Genomic DNA, 18453 nt, shown 5'->3' with positions numbered 1-18453 from the left:
TTAATTCCTTTATCAATAGTACCTTACATATATTCGCAGCTGAATTTCCAAGGTGATGGATCCAGGTCCTTTCTGTAATCAATAGAATAGTGTAGCCAGTGACGGATCTAGCCTGGGGCCAGGGGGGCCTAGGTCCCCCAGTTTTTTGAGTGACAATAATAATTTAACATATTATATATTTTTGTAAGTTTATAGTAAACTCATGATATATCTATGATAGCCTGGGTTCTGGAAGCCCCCATGTTTTCCCTTCTAGATCCGCCACTGAATTTAGACTAAATTAGTAATAAAAATAATAATGTATGGCTAGGCAGAGTATAAGATTTCTATAACATTTTTCCCGGGGCCCCTTTTTCCTTGTGATAATTTCGAATTCTAAGGAGGAGGGGAATAATTTCACGCCAAAAAGTCCTTTTTTTCAAAGACCATTGAAAAGGGGACTTTTTTTCTTAGGTCTACTAATTCAAAACTTTGGAACCAATTCATCCAATTTGTTTTAATTCTAAATTTTTGATTTTGTTATTTTATTATTATTTTTTTTTTTTTAGATCATTATAATTTTCTCCCAAAATTCGTATTTTTGAGTTAGAAATGTTAGGCTCGGCCATTTTGGATTACTCCTGAGGGCAAAATAAGTTTCCAATCGAAAAAAAAGTCCAAACTTGTTGAAAGTAAGCACATACTACAGGATCCTCAGATTCGACCGTAAATTGACCTGCAAAAGGCAGCTTGGAAAGACGGGTAGCAACCTCCTTTTTTTTATTTTTTATTTTTGAATATTTTCTTAGAAAGACCTTTTAACACATTTTAGGTCATATTTTCCCCCCTACAATTCATATTTTTGAGTCAGGACCGATTATCACGACCAAGTCACGATGAAGGGGGTTATAAATTAAAGTTTTAAATCCAAATCAAATATTTTGTCTTAAATACTGTCTCTCTTTCAATTCAGTACGCGAATAACTTTCGACGAACATTTGTTGTGTTAAAAGAATTGTGAAGAAATAAGTTGATGTTAAATTGTTTCACTTCAATAAAACGAGGGGACCGTGGTGGGTAAGTGGCAGAGGATTCACCTCTGGTGCAGGGGTGCTTGGTTCGATCCCAGCTTGCGCCAAGTGAACTTTGTGTTGGACAAGTAACGTTTGTGTGGGTTTTCTCGGGGTTCTCCCATTTTCTCCCACTTTCTTCATTCCATCATTTCATTCATTTCTCATCATCACCGTCTCTTTTAGCCTAGCCAACAGAACCATAGGACGTAATACAAAATTTAGAACTTTATTACTAGAAAACTTAATCCAGTAGTTATATGTTTTTTTTTTTATGTATTTGAAACTACATCTTGATTGTGTGTTGTCATTTCATTCAAAGCTAATGTAAAATTAGTTCTTCAGTTCTAGTACTTCCTTTGCCAGTATAATACTAGTGGAATTCTTCTTACGACAAATAATAGGTATGACCAAATTTAGTGTGTGGTTCTAAAGATTTTCCGAAACCTGGAGTTTTTCCTAAATCAGAATATTTTTGGTTATCCTTCTTCTTCTTCTTCTTCTTCTTCTTCTTATTATTATTATTATTATTATTATTATTATTATTATTATTATTATTATTATTATTATTATTATACTATTTCGTGTTTATTCGTTTGTTTTAAGCGTTCCGACTATTGACTCGAGTCTCTTTAAAGCACTGCTCTAGTCTCTGAATTCAGAGGACTATTCAAGAAATTACAGCCAGATAATTATAAAATATATAAAATACGGTATATTTATCAAATATCACATCATGAATTCTCTCTTGCTTTGCGTAGCAAAATAGTACATAAATATATAGCAAAAGACTGTATTGCTGAAATATTTGATAGTGTATATTTCAATTTTGGGTCACCACAAATTTATAGAAGGTCATTTGTCTAGTGCTACACGGACATCTCCCAATCTTCTATTACATAGAAAAATAATAATTTATATTGATTTCGACACTTCGGTAGTATTGGTAGTTTTCAATTAATTTTACATGTCATCTTTCCCCATATATTGTATATACAGGTTTGGTTAATTACTCCAGATGTACTGGGCTAGAACATAACCACATACACAAACACACTTCACATAACACACAAAACCACACGCTCCCATATTATAGCAGCCACTTTCTGCTCTTTCCTGGCAACACTTGCTTCCTCCCCCAACACCCATCCGGTAGTTTGCCGCGTATATGTGAAGAGCGCCATTGCTTGTAGTGTTCCGCTTGGCTATACACGGCGATTTGCCGCGCCGGATTCTAGCAGGGAGATCCGGCTGTTTTTGCTCGCCGGATGAATGTCCGGTGACCGCCGCACATATGTGAAAAGCTTCATTGCTTGCAGTGTCTTTCTACCTCGTCCGGCAATTCGCCGGAACCGGATCCGGCAAATCGCCGGATAATGTGAAAGGGACATGAGGCACCGCCCCCCTCCTATATGGACATATTGGGTTGTAATATTGGACCGCCCCCCAACCGAAGCTTGGAACCCTCTCAACAAAAATTTCTGGATGCACGCTTGATCCAGTGTTACGAGCAGTTAGTGTCGTCCAAACACTTTCAACAAGGAATTGAAGGATAAAGATTAGTGTCCCAAGCGCATTAAATGCTTTCTGCGATACTTAAGAGATGCATTGAAATAATAATAGTTTTTTTTAAATACTTGTTTCTCGTAACCTGTCGTGATTTTCTTGATACACAATCGACTTTTTGATGAGCAACGCCTTTTATTTATTTATTTTTAGTCTGTGTTCATTCTTCGATACACTGAGGAAAAAAACATATGTTACGTACATAATAACGTAGAATACATATGTAAATCCTATAGCTCTTGGACTTAACGTACAGCAAACGTCGGCGGTCAGAATCTCACATACAGATAGATGTATGTAACATATAGCTGACGTATGCAACATACGTAGGCTATACGTATATAATATACGGAAGATGTCAGATATTCTGCAACGGGAGGATGTAACATCTAAGGTTACTGCGTATATAGCATAAGGATGTCGTATGTTCTGTATTGATTTCTGTAGTAAACATGAGGATTCCGTATATTTCTATATACAATATACTGCTGTCGGCATAACGGATTTTTCTCAGTGTATCTATGAGATACATCACAAAGTCCCGTATTCTAGTATTTTTCACATATCCAGAAGGCTAATGCACGGGCGTCTCTGACGCGGGGAGACGAGGGTGACGCGTACCCCCAATATTTTGAAGTACAAAATATTCAATATTTTATTCTAATATAATTTATTTACTAACGACAGAATATCACATAAATAATAATACTTATATTTAGGCTGCGAAACTATTATAATCGAAAAATGAAATGAAATAAAATCTCAGAGCTTTACGTCCCACGTTTATGCCGGTGAGGCTAAAGGAGACGGTGATGATGAGTAATGAATGAAATGGTGGAATGAAGAAAGTGGGAGGAAACGGGAGAACCCCGAAGAAACCCACGCACACAGTGTTTGTTCACCACAAAGTTCACTTGGCGGGGGCTGGGATCGATCCCGGGACCCCAGGCACCAGAGGTGAACGCTCTACCACTGAGCCACCGCGGCCCCTACGATTGTAATCGAGTTCTTGATATACCTTAGGGGGTCCGTGAAGGTTATCAGAAAGGTAACAAATGGAATCGAAATTGATAAACAGGTTGGGCTAGGTAGTACCATTTAAATCACTTTCTTTCATGTCCCACCCAAATTTTACATGTCAGAGACGCCAGTGGGCTAATGCTTCTCAACCTTGAAGGTACTTCCTGAGAGGCATGTGAGAACATTAAGGGAGCACGGGCTACTGCAATCAAATGAACTGTGTAAACTGCAAAAATGTCTTCTTTTTATTTCTTTTAACCATGATAACTCAGATTTCATATTGAACAAAACTCAAAGTTAACAATGGCAATATAAGAAAAGGAAAATAAAATTAAAATGAAATATTTCAGTTCAACGTTCCTCAACTATGTCTTGTAGGCTAAGTTAGATGATTAAGGCAAGCGCATGACGGAAAATTGATGGAATGAGAATGTGGAGGGAAAGGGAGTAACCCGAGGGAACCCACGACCACGATGTTGTCCACCACAAATTTACTTGGCAAAGGATCGACCCAGGGACCCATGCAGTAGAGGTAAGCGCTCTAAAACTTTTTTTCAGTAATTTTAAATCCTAATTATCACCATGTTTCGTACTTTAGTCGTTTTCTACATTTTATTCATTTCTTCAGTAACCGATAGCAACAGACACGAACATACAAACATCGAGGACAGCTGTAATTAGAAAAGTTCCCCACCAGAAATCGAACCCAGTACCGCTACACCAAAGGCGCACGTGCCTGTCACTACACTGAGAAAAATCCGTTATCCGGACTGCGGTATATTGTACAGCGGAGGACACTTCTAATTGGTACACCTTAGCCGTAAATCTCCATATGGCTGTACCATTTAGAAGTGTCCCCCGCTGTACAAATATACGGATTCCATAAGTTTACTACGAAAATCTGTACGAAGAATACGTTATTCATATGCTACATATTTACTCTCTTTTTTCCGCTTTCATGTTACATCATGCTACTGCAGGATGTCTGACATCTAACAGTTTTCCGTATATTACATACGACAATAAATATATTATATACGTCCATCTCTATGTGAGACTCTTACTGCCTATATATAGGCTCTTTCTTTCATACGGAAAGTATGTATAGATGGAACATTTATACTGAAAGTATTGTAAATATACGTTTTCAGTTTTACGTTTGCTGTAAGGATTTAAGCATGCTGTAACCTACGTTCTTAATTACGCCGTGGGGGGCGTGGTGGCTCAGTGGTAGAGCGTTCACCTCTGGTGTTTGGGGTCCCGGGTTCGATCCCAGCCCCCGCCAAGTGAACTTTGTGGTGGACAAACACCGTGCTCATGGGTTTTCTCGGGGTTCTCCCGTTTCCTCCCACTTTCTTCATTCCACCATTTCACTCATCTCTCATCATCACCGTCTCCTTTAGCCTAACCGGCATAACCGTGGGACGTAAAACTCAGAAAGATTTCATTTCATTTCATTTTAATTACGCCGTATACGTTCTTTTCTCTTTTTGTCTAGACCAGCGGAGAAAGCGCTGATTTTAGGTTTTTGCAACCGGAAGTTAGACATGTCTAAAATACTTCCGATTTTAGTGTTAATCTCATTGGAGTAAAACCATTGAACCACCGTGTCCCTTCCCCCTCCACCAAAAGAAAAGAGACGAAAAGAATTCAAAGCATAATGATTACAATTAAACATGTGAATCATTTCAGAACTATTCTAGTGAAAACTGAAAATGTCTCTCAACTGTCTTGGATTTATATAAACGCTTTTAACATATTTTAAAAAGTTAAAATAATCGCACCAAATTAAGGGTTATCACCGTTCTCTTCCGCCCGGACATGTCCTCTTTCGGGGCAGAGAAGATTTAACTGCTTCAACTTCACTAATAATATTGATTCCAAATTAATATGGATGTATAATATAAATAACTGTTAATATTGGTACGATCTTCAATCTCTAACAAAATACAACACATCCAGCTGTCAGAAGCTCTAAGAAGAAAAACTCTATTTGTATAATCGCTATTATAAAATTTCAGTTTCTATAAACTATGTGCATAATGCTGCGCATATCATGAACCGAAAAGAAAAAGAACGAAGACGTACTGAAAGGAGCTAATGAAGGACAAAGATCACGAAGATAATAGGAAGAAGCAGAAACGGCATGCTTGGTCATCTTATTCGGCACTCCGATTGGATCACTGAGTTGATATACGGGAAGGCAGAAGAAAAACCAGGAAGAGGAAGGCCAAAGATAGAAAAATCTTTTTTTAAGTTTTACGTCCCACGGATATGCCAGCTAGGTTAAAGGAGACGTTGATGATGAAAATAAAGGAAATTGTGGAATGCAGAAAAGGGGAAGGAAACGGGAGAACCCCGAGAAAATCCACGCAAACGGTGTTTGTCCACCAAAAAGTTCACTTGGTGCGAGCTGAGCTTGAACCAAGGACCCTGCACACCAGAGGTGAAGGCTCTACTACTGAGCCATTGCGGCCTGACCAAGGATAGAATCTAGATAAAGTTATGATGAAGAAATCTTATTCGAGTATAAAATAGATAAGATCAAAGATAGAACCTGTTGACGCTGAATCCAGGTGATAAGATCCGCTGCTGCCGTTTTGCGTCCCTTGGGGCTTTGGTAGTGGAATTGATTCCCGCATTCGACAAGTTTGTCTAACGATAACATCCGAGTTGATTCCCAACATTATGAACCCTCACTGTCAGTGTTGATTCCCGGGCTGCTTTCACATAGTTCCTGCAGGTGTCGCTACTCACTTGCGAGAAACCAGTTCATTATGTGCCAGCGATGGAGTTTGAAGTGATGCCAAGTGAAAAGGGCAAACAACTGTTGATGATAGATGATTACAAATTTTGTTTCCATAAGTGTCTCGTTGGTGGGGTTGAAAGATATAAATGTACGAAAAGAACATGTAAGTGTTTTGTAATCCTAAATTTTTAAAATTGTGTTGTTCGGTCGCAATTAGTTCATAATCATGAAAAATATAACTCTGGTACACTCATGTCCAAAATGATTGTCGCATATCTATAACTGTCTTCTTATAAGAATATAATTTGATAATGATTTTGCAGGATACTTTTAATACTGATACTACGTGTATAATCGGGAAATGTATATTTGTGGTGAATTTCATAGGAGAATGAGTAAAACAAAATGTTGCTAAATGGACAAAAAAAATTCGTTTTATTGTTGTTATCTACTGCTCTTTTGACATGAAATTTGCCACATACATGCCTTTGCCGATTATACACATATTAACATTATAAGAAATACCGGGCGAATTCGTTATCAAATTATATTTCTACAACAACATATTTATAGACATGCGACAATAATTTTGGAAATGAGTGTACATTAAACCGGCAAAGACTAGTAATTCAGTCAAAAGGAAAGCGGAAGAAAATTTGTGTGAACGTCCGTCGAAACTTATACCATCAAGTTAGCTAATAGTGATATCGACACACTCACAACACGTGATTTAGTTCGAATTAGGAAAAATATTAATGCTGCTCGCTCACGCAAGCTTCCGAAGTTGCCTAATAACTTAAAAGAACTGCACGAAGCCCTAGAGAAAAGTGTTTTCAGCAAAAACAGGGGCGAAAACTTTTTGTTTGTGAACGACTCAGAAAAGAATATTGTTGGTTTCTCGTGTAAAAGTAATTTGGATTTTCTTAAGAATTCGAAAACTTTATATGTAGATAAGGCTTTCAAGAGCTGCCCTAAACTGTTCCACCAAATATTTATAATTCACGGTGTAAATAAAAAAAAAACTATTTCCCGTTTTTTTCCTCCCAAACAAAACCTCTGAGACACACAAGGAAGCTTAATTAAAAATATCACCAATTCAGACATTATATACGTTTTCTTTGTGACCGCAATCCACCAAGCAATTGCTTACGTTTGGCCTCAAACGACTATAAAAGGCTGCAGATTCAATCTCGGTCAGTCATGGTGGAAAAAAATTCAATCCTTGGGACTTGGGATTTTAAATCAAAAGACTCTGAACTAGGAGCACTTCTCAAAACCTTGTTTGGACTGCCTCTTCTCCCACCAGACCAAATTGAAGACTGCTTCGTAGAAGATGTAATATCCCGCAAACCTACACGTGAAAAACTAGATGATTTTTAGGTAATAGTTAAGAACAGCTACTTCTCATCTCCCGTGCACGAGGATACATCTTACTGTTGCACTACCTAAACACCCTAAGTACAAGGGCAAGAACTCAGTCTATTACCTACTTTTTAACATCCTAGATAGTCAATGAATAATTCCTGAAAGTATGGCGTTTCTCGTCCTTCCCTAAATGGGAAGTACGGCTCCTTAACTATAACCGATTTTTATTATTATTTACTTGAGACCTATATTCTCTCAAACAGCGACTTCCCACCCATAATGTCGGCCGACTTTAATAGTAGTTCTGAACGTACTACTAACTGTTGCGAAGCATTCCACTCTAAACTGAACACTCAATTTTACTCTCCCCATCCAAACATTTCCCACTTGACAGAAACATTGAAGGGTGTTCAGACTGAAACTTATGTTAAAATGAGAAGCGAGAAGTAGACCACTCCCAAAAAAGTGAGGGACAAACACGAATATCTTCGGAAAATCTGCTACAAGTTTCTCCCTTGTACGTAATTCCATTACTTATGCTTGACAGTTGCAACTTAGCACGTAAATTATGACAGTAACAAAATAATAATAATAATAATGTGTAATGCATGTGGACTAGTGTTTCTTAATAGGTGGTCCGCGGCATCTTTGCTTGTAATTGTGTTTCCTGTCTGTGTTTATTGAATGACTGAGTTCAGTGATTGAAAATATTTTAGTAATGTGCTTAGTGATGCAAATGAAGTTGACATATTTACTCCAGCATCTTCCAAGTGGCGGAAGTGGTGAGTCAAAAGTAATTTTCTTCTTTTTTCTGTAGTTTGTTCACTGTATAAAATTTCTCAAATTTATATTGCAACTTGCATCTGTCAAGTGAGTTATTCAAAACTTGAAAGTTGGGATTATTTAGGATAGTTTGCTTAACTACAACTTTACAAGCAGCCAAGATGTGGTTGGTACACGTGAATCGGTACGGTATGCGAAATCGGAATCGCACGGTATGGGAATCAACTCGTACGCTAAGGGTAAATACGCAGTCACCAGATGGGAATCAACTCGTCCGTTTCGGAATCAATTCGGTATCAGCCATAAGATCTAAGATAAAAACTGTTCCTTGGACGATGAATCCACGTGGTAAGATCAAGGATAGAACCTGTACTTAGGACACTGAATCAATATCAGAAAGTTGTTACTCACTATCTCATCTGTTTTTACTCTATAGAGATGAACATTAAAACTGGAATTACTTTTTGATGTCTAACTTGCTAAAACATAAAATGAGAGACGAAACATATTCTTAGACTGAATCCGCATGAAAAGTCTGCTTATCACCATTTCCCGTTTTATCTTTTATGCAATTAGTGCTGTAATCGAAAAATCGTAATTTTCACCATTGCCGGTTTCAAACAGGTAAATAAAAGGCGACGAAAAACTCATCCTTGAAACGCTGAATCTGTGTCAAATATCAGTTTTTGACATCCTTCGCCGTTTCTGTTTTATGGAAATAAGTATTGAAACCGGAAGTACTAGTAAATTCCAACTACTTTCGGTTTTGGCAGATGTTGTGGATGGTGATGGTACCTTCTTTTCACATGCTTAATCGATTGCAAAAGTCCATTTGTCGCTATCCGCTGCCGCATTTGTTCTATAACCATCAAAGTTACAACCTTAAACAGTTGATTTATAAGACTTCTGAAGTGAGAAAATGAAATCTTTCAGTTTTACGTCCCACGATTATACCGGCTAGGCTAAGGGAGACGGTAATGATGAGAAATGAATGAAATGGTGAAATAAAGGAAGTGAGAGGAAACGGGACAACCCCGCGAAAACCCACGCATAAGGTGTTTGTCCACAACAAAGTTCACTTCTCGTGAGCGGGAATCGTACCAAGAACCCCACGCACCAGTGGTGAACTCTCTATCATTAAGCCTCCGTGGCCCCACTTCTGAATTGAACAGAGGGTTAACGGAAGAGATGAAGCCTATTCTTCGGACTTGAACAAGGGTTAACGGAAGAGATGGAGCCTATTCTTCGGACTTGAACGAGGGTTAACGGAAGAGATGGAGCCTATTCTTCTGACTTGAAGAGAGGGTTAACGGAAGAGATGGAGCCCATTCTTGGAACTTGAACAGAGGGTTAACGGAAGAGATGGAGCCTATTCTTGGGACTTGAACAGAGGGTTAACGGAAGAGATGAAGCATATTCTTGGGACTTGAACAGAGGGTTAACGGAAGAGATGGAGCCTATTCTTGGGACTTGAACAGAGGGTTAACGGAAGAGATGGAGCCTATTCTTGGAACACTGAATCAATTACAAGAAGCTGCTTCTCCATATCTCTTAATGTATTGGTTAGATCGAAACCAATATAAAACCAGTTGAGAATGCTCCAAGAGTATAGGCGCCTAACACATGTGGGGGACAAAATTGGCCAATAAAGATTAAGTGAATTTTATAATAATAATAATAACAATAATAATAATAATAATAATAATAATAATAATATTATTATTATTATTATTATTATTATTATTATTATTATTAAAATAATCATTCTTTGTGTCATTGGCTTTGAGGATAAGCATAGTTTCAAGTTTTATTTGTATTTGTGGTCTACACCAATCACGGTTGCTGTTCGTACGAGAAGACGATCACCGGGAAGGAAGACTATTGGTAGAAGAGGGAAAACCTAGAAAAATCTAACAGTATATTTTCTAACATTTTAGACCGATTGTACCCTCTAAAAATTGAAAGTGAATTCGCTTGAGTGGAAACCAAGATCATTATTAAATTGCTCTATGTAAGACCCCAACGAAGAAAACACACTATTGTAAATAAATGTTCTGATAACAATGGCATTAAATTGTGGAATCAGCAAATGAATTGCAAATAAACCCAATTACTAGTGTTTTCCGGTTGATTAAAATTTTCGACACTTTAATGGGAACATTATTCGAAAACATTGGGAGATTTCACCACACAAAATAATAATTTAAAAAATCCTCCTCACAAACTCTCTTCTGCCACACAAGGCATCGATAATTCGATGAATTTCACAACAAAAAATACTCGCCCAGAAGTCAAATCAATTTTTCACTATGAACAGCAATATGAACAACCATTGCTAATCGAATTAGGAATGAATGTTGCGTTTTGAAAGCATTATACAAGAAAGAACTAATTATATAGTAAATTACTGCATTGCTCTACCATGGTAGAAAGTAATATTTTTTATTACTTACGTAAATTTAAGGCTTCTTTCTTGAAAATGATCATCTTCTGGTCTTGTAAAAACATATATAAACACCAAATGTTCTATGTGTTTAACATACAGTAAAAGCTGTTTATACATAAAAAGTCACATACTATAAATCTATCACTCGCAGTTCCGAACACACCACATATACACAATAGTTTTCGCTTCAGAAACCACCAAATGTTTTTCTGCGGATTTCTGTCTTTAATACGCGCCTTTGGTATGGGAGACCTGAGTTCGATTCCCGGCGAGAATTCATAATCCCGGTGCTGAACGGGAAAAACCTAAAAGTGAAATCAAATTCATCACTGTAGCTACTGTGCGAAAAAATACTGTTATTGTCATGGAATAAATATTCAAAATCTCATTTACTTGTAGCTTGTAACATGTAAATTGAGAATTCTGTCAATAAGCACCAGACCCGTAGCCAGCCCAAAGCTGTAGGAGGAGGCGCGGCTGAAGTTAGGGGGGCCAGATCCAATCATATTATAGTTCATCACCATATTATAGTTCATTTGCAAGCGTACCGTGAAAATTTTAAGGGGGACCAGCAAAATTTAGGGGGGCCCGACCCCCTGGATACGGACCTGACAAGCACAAAGTGCAAGTATGTTAATCATACAGTCCCATAATTATTCAACCTTAGGATGTGCTTTTTGTTACGAAAATAGTATTGTTCAACATTTTGCCAAACTATTTTTTTTAATTAAAGTGTGTAGTTTTGCTAAACGCTTCTTTAAACTTCAAACTCTAAATTTTTTGTTTGTTATGCATCTGCTCCGTTGCTTTTAATGGTTTGTGTAACTGTAGCCGTAAAAGCATTGCTCTCTGTGCATTTGTGAAATTGTATGCTGCGTTATGTGTAGGCTGTAAATGTTTTTTTTTTTTTTTTTTTTTTTTTGTATTAAATATTTCCATATTAAATAAAGTACCAGTTGGAATTCTGAAAAGTTGGTGATATGATAACATTTATTATTAACTACTTAAAAAATTTATTTAGTAATAACTAGAACATGTGGGTACGTTCTTCGTTTCTTTGTTTTGAAAGGAGACAAAACAGTAAAAATACGTATTTTTTAATCTTGAATTTTAGTGGCGTATTCATAGAATAAATTTCTCCCGATAATTTAATTATTTTAGAACTATCATATTAGCATCGTATTTAGGAGTTTGTTCCGGAGACGTTAGCTAAATCCAAAATTCATTAAACCTCGTTTTATTACATTATGAGTTACAAATCGAATGAAAAATAAAAACAAATTTGGAAACGATGATGGAAAATAGCAGCGACAACACCAAACAAAACACGTATTCTACTCTCTTCTTTTCACGTTCATAAAGAACGTAAACTATTTAGTAGAGTAAAGAAATACCATACGGTATTCAAACTCCACATCCAAAAGTACATCGCATTATAGAGATCCATACAAGATGTAAAATACAAAGGTTGCGTTTCTTACTTCTTATTTTCGCTAGCCGACTACGAATAGCACCCGTCCAAAGGGCACCGTCCTTCATATCGGGAAGTGGGTTACAGGGAATAGCTAGGAATAGAGAACGATGGGTGGGTTTCGAGTACGGATGAGCACGAGTGAGTTCGAGCGAGTTTTCTTTGAAACTCGACTCGACTCGAAACAGACATCTTTGAACTCGGCTCGAAAAATTTCCTCCAACTCGACTCGAATTTGATTCGAGTTTCGAGTCGAGTCGAGCCAAAACGAGCCAAATCGAGCCGAATCGTATGTGTAGTTCAAGTACTCTCTTCAAGTATCTTGCATACACAATACAATTATTATCAATGACACTACTGCTCTACAAATAATAATAATAATAATAATAATAATAATAATAATAATAATAATAATAATAATAATAATAATAATAATCATTATTATTATTATTATTATTATTATTATTATTATTATTATTATTGTTATTATTATTATTATTATTATTATTATTATTATTATTATTATTATTATTATTATTATTATAAGAGTAGAGCTCAGTGGTAGAGCGTTCACCTCTGGTGCATGGGGTCCCGGGTTCCATTTCTGCTCCCGCCAAGTGAACCTTGTGGTGGACGAACACCGTGTGCATGGATTTCCTCGGGGCTCTCCCATTTCTTCCCACTTTCTTCATTCCACGATTTCATTCATTTCTCATCATTCCCGTCTCCTTTAGCTTAGCCGGCATAATCGTGGAACGTAAAACTCAAAGATTTATTATTATTACAGCGTTTTTGCTCCGCAATCGGGAGGTCAAATGCTCGAATCCAGAGTTCAGTATCCTGACAGGTTTACCAGGGTTTTCCTCAGATACACTGGGTCGATGTTGAAATGGTACCTTAAAATACAGACCCTGGCCGCCATCCTTCCACTTCCTTTCCCAATGTTGTTATTATTGTTGATTTGTTGATTTCTCCAGTGTAAAATGGCTCTGAGATTGTATCTGGTAGCTTAGTAATAAATAAATAAATATATCTCTCATTCACTTAATGGGTGATGGTCGCTGCAAAGAATGGGTGATGGTCGGCATGAAGTCATACGTTTCCAGGTACATATACACTTTCTAACAGACCACCAATTTTACGATACTTTTTTCGATATGAGACAGCCACAAACTTTGACTCCTAGACTATTGTCGTACTTTGTATATGAGTAACTTAAGACACAATCTATGCTACATTCGCGAAGTGTTCTCTCGGGATTCGTGTAAAATTGATTCAAATGCAAAGTTCTCCGCGGTCCAATGCATATTGCACTAATTTGCACATGTAATTTGCACATTTATGGGCCTTCATATAGGCCGGAATTCTATCATACACTACTATAACGCTCGGGAACAAAATTGTTTTTACACTAGTTTCTTTAGATGGAACTGAACATGAATATGGGTATATGCAAAACAAATTGGATCAAGTATTGGATCAAAGAATTGTTATCAATGAATATTAGCCTAGTAGTACTTTACTGAGTAAATAGGCAGAATGATATGGAGGATAGATTTGAATCGGATAAGCACAACTGTGGCTTGTGATTGAAGAAGACAAAATTATGTATGTAACACTGTTGTCAGAAATAAGATAAAGTATGAATAATGATAATATATTGTAGATATTTATTATTATTATTATTATTATTATTATTATTATTATTATTAATAATAATAATAATAATAATAATAATAATAATAATAATAATAATAATAATAATAATAATAATAATAATTTCAGCACGCAAAGTGTCACACATGTAAATATTTCGTGAAAGCAGAGAAATGAACTTGTTTTCCCGATTGCCTTTGTAAATAGTTGTGGGATTCTTCCTGTTATTTGAGGAGTGTCTGCAAATTTTGACTACCATAGCTTTGCTTAAATAAATGACAAACGGTAATATTGTTGTTTTTTTTTTCCTTTTTTATTGCCGACTATAAAAATGGAAAGAGCTTAAAACTATTCAGTAATGAAAAGTCTGAACCTCTGTATTGACCTCTGATTACAGATTCCGTTTGGTGGTAACTCGTTTACTTGCAGAGTTGCAGGACTGTTGAACAATAAACCACACATGTTCAGTTGCAGTCGAGTCTGAACCTGTAAGAACGTTTGCCTCCAATGAATAAGATAAAAGAGAATTTCCGGCCACACAAAATATTAAGAAGCAAAGTCAGCACTTTGTTTACCATGATATGAGAGGATTGAGCGAACATCATGATAATTGTCATTTCTGGTAAAATCAAGTTATTAGGTGGACTCGATTGGTATTAAACCACAAGGAAAACTTGTTTGGTATGTGCCATTGTATCGAATTGCATAGGAATGATGAACTTACTTTTGATACTTACTCGAAAGTTAGAAAATGTGGCATACCTTTATGTTTACACGAGCTGCCCATATTATACCAATAACAACATTGTTATCCGGAAGACTTTTTGCAAATATTTGTACCCTTTCACTATTAATAATGAAAATATTGGTTTTCTCGGCCAGCTTAAGAATCAGGAAATAATAATAATAATAATAATAATAATAATAATAATAATAATAATAATAATAATAATAATAATAATAATAATAATAATAATAATAATATGTAGAAACTAGATGACAATTATTCTTTTCGCAAGAAATTCTAAATATCAGGAATTTAAAAATACCATAGGAAAATTATACAGCTAAAGACAATATAGGAATATTACGAAAGAGGATTATGAAGATAATTTAAAGTTAAGTATGATTTCTTTTGTCACTAGAATTCTTTATAATGATTGATACTAACAGAAAAACAGACTAATAAAGCAATTCGTTATTACTGAAAAATTAGTAATTTTTCCGTATAGCCTATGATAAGATATTCAGAAAAGTGATCAATTTTGAATTATCCCTTTTATTAATCATTCGTAATGGGAGCCATTTCAACACAGCTATTCACAGTCACAAATATAAAGACAAGGAGATTTAATGTTGATAATTATGGCTGGAGGGGATAATTCGATATATATATATATATATATATATATATATATATATATATATATATATATATATATATATATATATATATATATATATATATATATATATATATATATGATAAAATATTGGAAAATATGGTAAATTTTACGTATTAATTAATTAATTACGAGTATTCCTAACGTGAGAGCTGCTTCAACACGGCTACAGTATAAAGGTACCAGGAGATAAATTGATACAGACATCAATTTGATTAAAGCGGGGTTACGTGAGACACATCCTGTATAGGCCTATATCCAACTTTGAATACCCCGGCAACTCTGTTATATTTTCTGTTCTGCAAGTAGCAGTTATCTGAATCACCGCGGTGCTCGGCCCGGGTTTAGGGTTGTCAACGGCTCGAGTGGCTCGCCTCACAGTTCATCTACTATCGAGTCGAACCGAGAAGTGAGCCGAGCCAACACCTCACCCAACCGAGCAGGCAAAAGCCGATGGCTCATCTGAGCCGAGCCGAACCGAACCGAGTCAGTGGCTCATCCCAACCGAGCCGGCTCAGGCCATCGGCACAACTGAACCGAGCCGATGGCTCATTCCAACAGAGCCGGCTCTAGCTGTTCGCTCAGTTGAACCGAGCCGAGCCGGTTGACATCACTACCTGAGTTGAGCTTCTGCTTAGGTTCAGAAATTCGACCGTGCAGGTCTCAGCCTTGATGCTAAGAATTACAGTACATACTTATATTGGCGCTCACGACATTTGATACTGTCTCTTTATAAAAATTTATTGTGGTCTCGTTATCGAGACGAGATGAGATGCAAGCAGTGTCCCCTCTCGTGAGCAACACTAAAAATATTCCATATTACGGCTTATATTTCTCATGGCTTTCGCTTTCCAGTTTAATCAGGCCATGATTTCAAAACGGGCTAAAACTAAAGGAGCAAACCATGTATAACACTCGACTCGACTCGAAACTTATCTCAGAAACAGTAACTCGACTCGAAACTCGACTCGAATTCGAGTCGAGTCGAGTTTCAGCTCGACTCGTGCCCATCTCTATTCGAAAATGATAATTATACAAATGCTGAGGCGGGGAACTTGCAAATATCAGTTACTAGTTACTGTTAACGAAGCATTTGAAAGTCGATGAACTTTTGAAACTAAGTTTATTTTACTTCATTGCAGTAATTTAATTGTTAAATTAAAATTGAATAAATACGGATTTTCGGTTACTGATGTGAGCAAAATTTAATGTGTTTCAAAATTTGTTTGAATACAATTAGTTTTCACGCAGTTTATGCGTATATGACTCGAAAGGGTAACTCTAATCGAAAGGTCAAGTAAAACTTTTTTTTTTTTTGAACTCTCACTGTCAACCACAGCAAGGTATGCATATGATCGTTGTACAGGGTGTCCGAGAAGTCCTTCCCTGATTACAGAAATTGATAACTCAGGCTAGAAATAAGATAGAAATATGAAACTGGTGTTGAATTGTTTACAAACTATAAAAGTTTTTGTCCGTGTTAGGTTTGTTCTGATTTACCAAGTCTCAATTTTGTTTGTTTTAGGTTTGTAGTACGTAAGTAAGAAGCCCAAGAAGCCATGCCAACCAACCAGGAGAAGGCACAGTGTGTCCTGTGGTACCATGAGACACGATCACCAACCACGGTGCAGAGACAGTTCCAGACAACATTTGGGAGGACTCCACCTGATGTCAAGAGCATTAAAGCCTGGTATGAGAAGTTCAAGAACACAGGGTCGGTTGCTGACCTTCCGAGGTCTGGTCAACCAAGAACCTCAGCAGACACGGTGGAGGCTGTGCGGCAGTCTTTTCTGAGAAGTCCTAAGAAATCGGTGCGCAGGGCCTCACGTGAATTACAGATGCCAAAAAGCTCTATCCATGACATTTTACACAAACGTTTATTGTTTCGTGCTTACAAAGTGCAACTCGTTCAGGCCTTGTTGCCCGACGACGGTACACGTCGATATGACCTTGCGGTCGAAATGCTATCACGTACTGCGGACGATAATGATTATCTCGGACGAATTGCCTTTTCCGACGAAGCGACATTCTTTGTCAGTGGAGTAGTGAATCGCCATAATGTACGCATTTGGGGTTCAGAGACCCCCAGGGAGGTCAGCGAATAACCGCAGTCGTTGCATCGATCCCTCCAGTGATGTTGGCTAATGTGTGGATGGAAATTGAATATCGCCTAGATGTGCTACGTGCTACCAAGGGTGCTCATGTGGAAGTGTACTGATGTGACCAAAACTTTTATAGTTTGTAAACAATTCATCACCAGTTTCATATTTCTATCTTTTTTCTAGCCTGAGTTATCAATTTCTGTAATCAGGGAAGGACTTCTCGGACACCCTGTATTATAAGGGTGTAACAATCATTATCAATCCATTCCCTCGTATTAAATTCAGATGGAGCGATATTTTTAAACATTTGGTAACAGTTCTAACCAAAGTACGGTTTTCATTATTCGTTATTGTGTTCAAGGATATATTGGGGGAGGTAGTCCGAGAGTCTCAATACCACATCTGTTAACTTTTAAGAAAATTGGCACAATTTCATGGAGCAAATACACAAAATTATTTGCATTTTGTACAGGGTCGATCCTAGGCAATTTGTCGCCACGTGAAATTTTCATTATTTGCCGCCGCCCTTTCTCCAGAAAGAACAAATCTTAAAAACCACGATTTTATATATGCTACCCCATAATGAACAACGAATGGGAGGGAAGAAGTACTCGCACTCAGAAGGGCCCAGACACAACAAGTAGACTACAATTTAGTTTTGTTTGTTTTATTTTTAATAATAATCTATAAGGTTAGTGAAAAATAAAGAAAACACACCATCAGAGGAAAAATGGTAATCCTTTTTGTTGAATTCAATAGCGAGCTTTAATATCAATATATCTGCTTGCAATTCGAGTGCAATTATTTCTTTTATCTTTACTTCTTGATGCTTCTTCTATATCT

General features: G+C 36.8%; 2 protein-coding genes across 10 annotated transcripts in view; one reads left to right on the top strand and one right to left on the bottom strand.

Annotated features, from left to right (window-relative positions):
- Positions 1–6344, bottom strand: part of LOC145690739 (uncharacterized) — a 197445-nt gene extending 191101 nt beyond the window's left edge. Inside the window, exon 1 of the mRNA XM_081765923.1 lies at positions 6193–6344. The gene's annotated coding sequence lies outside the window, so the exon portion shown is untranslated. The remainder of the gene's footprint in view (positions 1–6192) is intronic.
- LOC145690740 (ninjurin-2-like) overlaps positions 1–18453 on the top strand; it is a 343377-nt gene that overhangs the window by 30519 nt on the left and 294405 nt on the right. The gene's annotated exons all lie outside the window — the stretch shown is intronic.

This window comes from Thermobia domestica, chromosome 7 (assembly GCF_964235325.1).
Source record: "Thermobia domestica chromosome 7, izTheDome1.hap1.1, whole genome shotgun sequence".
NCBI lineage: Eukaryota > Metazoa > Arthropoda > Insecta > Zygentoma > Lepismatidae > Thermobia > Thermobia domestica.
Note: the sequence above shows the minus strand (reverse complement) of the source record. Positions and strands in the feature narration are given on the sequence as shown.